The sequence below is a fragment of the Tupaia chinensis genome, unplaced genomic scaffold (assembly GCF_000334495.1).
Source record: "Tupaia chinensis unplaced genomic scaffold, TupChi_1.0 Scaffold000292_1, whole genome shotgun sequence".
NCBI lineage: Eukaryota > Metazoa > Chordata > Mammalia > Scandentia > Tupaiidae > Tupaia > Tupaia belangeri.
In genome coordinates this window covers 2,869,132-2,873,093 of record NW_006159777.1, presented here as the reverse complement: position 1 = coordinate 2,873,093, position 3,962 = coordinate 2,869,132, and the positions used below count along the sequence as shown (strand labels likewise).

General features: G+C 47.1%; 1 protein-coding gene across 1 annotated transcript in view; it reads right to left on the bottom strand.

The window, feature by feature from the left end:
- PRDM10 (PR/SET domain 10) overlaps positions 1-3,962 on the bottom strand; it is a gene marked incomplete in the record, with an annotated part of 96,385 nt that overhangs the window by 55,578 nt on the left and 36,845 nt on the right.

Sequence of the window (3,962 nt, the reverse complement as noted above, 5' to 3'; positions counted from 1 at the left end):
TCCCCAAAAAAAAAAAAAAAAAAAAAAGCCTAATCATTATGAACATGTAGTAAGTTGAGTCATAAACTAAACAGAGAAGAAAAATCTTCAAAGTTATTTAACCAAGGCATCACAGTAATATCGAGTCCAGAAAAGTAGTCTTTTTAAAAAAGAATTATTTATTTTAATTTTATTATTATTATTAAATTTGATCAAAGAGAGAGAGTGGGAAAATGCGAAAACAAGTCACCAAGTCCAGGACTCAAACCACGGTCGGCCGTATGGGAGTCCGGCACCTTAACCACCACACCACCTGCTAGCCCAGTAGTCTTTCTTCTAAAGCTTTTAAAAGACTAATTTGTCTTTTTTTTTTTTTTTGAGAGGTTTTTGCCACAAGTGGTGTGCACTCGCCAGAAAGACTGAGAGAGACAGAAAGACAGAAAGAAAGAAATCACCCCCCAGGAGGGATGGCCACGCCACAATCCCTTCTCCTCCACTCTCCTCTCAGGATTTCAGGCACACATGCACACGCGCCCGGCATGAATTTAAGTCACCGGGTCTAGGCCTCGAACCGCGGTCGACTACATGGGAGTTCAGTAACATAGCCATTACGCTAACTCCTGGTCCCAAAAGACTTTAATTTGTACAAGACTTTAGCAAATCTTTGAGAATGAGAACTGAGATTAAATTTAGACTACATAAGAATGTAAACAGGAGTTTCTTTCAGCCAGTGTTAGTTTTCTTAGATTTGACATTAAAATGTTATAATATTTTATTTTATTTTATTTTATTTGGAGAGATTTTTGCTATAGAGCGCATGCACTCACCAGAAAGACAGAGAGAGACAGAGAGACAGAAAGCAAGAAATCACCCCCCAGGGGGATGGCCACACCACAATCCCTTCTGCTCCATTCTCCTCTCGGGATCTTTGGCACGCACGCACACACACGCCCGGCGTGAGTTTAAGCGACCAGGTCCAGGCCTCGAACTCTGGTTGACTACATGGGAGTCCAGCGACGTAGGCAATACACTAACTGCTGGTGGTCCCAAAATATTATAATATTTTAAATAGAATATTATCATACTAGACATTTAGTAACATCGTAATAAAATGACAGGTGGGCTCAGGAGATTCTTTACATAAACTGGTCTTATTTTAATATAACTTGGGGACTCAAACTGAGCAGAGGCCATTTTCAAAGTACCGCTGAGTCTACAATCACTTCTCTTTAAATACAATAAATGCTGAAGCTGTCGGTTGGGTGGGCCTCGTTTCTTCGTGGGACTGATTTGAGCCTCTTGAATTAATGAGGGTAAATTTTTATTACCGGGATCCTACTGTAAAACCATGGAATTTATTTTTTAAACATATGTTTTGGGGGACCAGCGTATGGTGTAATGGCTATGTCGCTGGACTCCCATGTAGCCGACCACAGTTCGAGTCCTGGATCCAGTGGCTTAAAACTCGTGCAGGCTGTGTGTGCAGGCGTGCCCAAAATCCCAAGATGAAAATGGAGGAGAAGGAATTGCAACATGGTCATCTCCCCTGGGCTGGGTGGTGATTTCTCACTTTCAGTCTCTCCATCTCTCTCTTGTCTCTCTGGACAGCACATGAATAAATATGCTTGAATAAATAAATGCAGGCAGGCGCGCGTGGGTGTACTGGGCCAGCTCGTTGCACGGTGGTTAAGGCAGCTGGATCCCACATGGCCAACCGCATGGTTTGAGTCCCAGAATCAGTGGTCTGAAAAGCATGCTGGACAAGTGTTCATGCATGCCCAGAATCTCAAAAGGAGAAATGGAGGAGAAGGGACTCCTCTATCGGGTGCTTCCTCACTCTCCTCTCTCTCTCCTGCTATCTCTCTGGTGAGTGTATGTGTCCTCCAGTAAATTAAAAACAAAACCAAAAAATGTTTAAAGGACTTTATATATCGCAAAGTACTAACAACAGGCACTAAAAGTTAAACCTTGGGGAATATTAGTTATGTATTTGGAAACTAACACTCAGAGTCATTGGAAAAAACAGTAGAGGCCAGACGGTGGCCCAGCAGTACCATGTTGGCTCTGTGAGGCTGGCCACACGGGGAGGTTCCGAGTTCACATCCAGAGCCCTCCCTGAGTGTGCTGGCCTCATGCCCGCCCAAGTGCACATAAGTCCATGAGCCAGGGCTGGCTGGGGCTGGGGGATCACAGTGTCAGGACCCTGTCGAGCTGCTGTCTCTCTCTCTCTTCCTCTTTCATTCATGGAAGAAGTAAATCAATGAACTCTTTTAATGAATAGTTAATAATGCGCATCTTTTACCAGTAAACTTCTTTGCTTCTATTATAGCTCTACAAACCAGAAAGTTATAAGCAAACAGTAGTTACTAAGCTAACAGGAGCCTCTGCTTACACCTTTAGATGAAGTTACCCGTTTTTGATGAGCCTCTAACACAGAACTGGTTGCCATTTCTGGCCCAGTTCTTGTTACTTAAGAAAACAACTCCAGCTGTGTCAACGGTCACTGGGAAGAAGAGCTGACATAAGGTCAGTGCTTTAATTCCTTACCATATTTAATTTAAAGAAGCAACCCATATCTCCCTCTGCCAAGCTGTTCTCCCTGAGAACAGAGCCCTTATCTGAACCCCTCTGCACAGCAGCACCCCGCACAGCAGCTGGCAGAGAGCACGCGTGAGCAGTGACAAACCGACTCCCCAGGACGCGGGCTATACACGAGCGAGCATTCACGTGCCTGTGCAGCTTCCACGGGATGGATGTACACCAGCGTATGCTCGGGGCCATCCACTGACGTGTAGGACGCACCATCTGCTGTGTACACCACCTGCTGGGGTGGGCGGACCTGGTCATCGGTGTAGACGATCTGAGCCACGGTTCCAGCGTCAGGAACAAAGTGCACCTGGGGCAGAAAGCAGGCGAGTATGCAGTGTCACCCTTGCAGAAGAAAGTCAGCCTCACACAGGCGCAGGGCCAGCCAGGCTCACCTGCACGCCAGCATGCCTACGAAGAGGTATGGGACCGACGCCTGCAGGTGGGCTGAGCTACTGACAGTCAGGACCCAGGTCCAGACACTGACCCACTGCTTAATGTCAGGTCACGGGCGTCGATGCCCCTCTGCCCCAAGTGCCCCATGCGGATAACTCATCGGGAGGGAAACGAGGGGTGGTGAGTCGATCAAGTTTTCTGCCTGGCAACATGACCAAAATGCAGAATATGAGTATCCCATGAAAAATCTGCCAGGACTCAAAAGCCAGTTGTGCTCAACGTACCGTAACAAATCTGTCTGAGGGCCAGCAGGTGGCGTGGTGGTTAAGGCAATGGACTCCCATATGGTCAACTGAGCTTTGAGGCCTGGCCCTGGCAGCTTGCTTTCTCATTTTCCTTCTCTCTCTCTGTCTCTCTGGTGAGCACACATACCCTATAGAAAAATTAAAATAATACTAATAAATAAAATTTTAAAAGTAATTCTTTAAAAACAAATTCTGTGTGATAGCTGTGGGTACCTTTCCACAGACAGATTAAGGAAGGCCACGTGCTTTCCCACTTCGCCGCAGCCTGGGGTGGCGGGAATGGCGCTGGGCCCCACACGGAGCACGACTTTCCCGAGGCAGCTACAAGACAGACAGTCCCACCAGAGAACTCTGCAGGGTCCTGGACAACTCTGCCAGCTGTCATCGGTGTGGCATTTCTATCTCATGATTTCGCATTTCCCAAGACCTAAAGAACTAAAGCACAGACCAAGCTTTGCAAAATTCTTAGAGTGGTCAGGCAGCTTTGGGGGCTGAATTCTGGAAGGCCGGAGCTTGGCCCACGGCCCAGCGCCTGACAGCAAAGGTCTGGAAGCAGACGGCCCAAGGACACTTTGGGGGAAGGGAAAACCCATGGCTGACACGAAGTCAGGTGCTGTGGGGTTGGATCCTGCCTACGCAGGCTTGGCTCGGCCTAACTTTTTTTTTTTTTTTTTGGAGGGGTTTTTCCCTATGGGG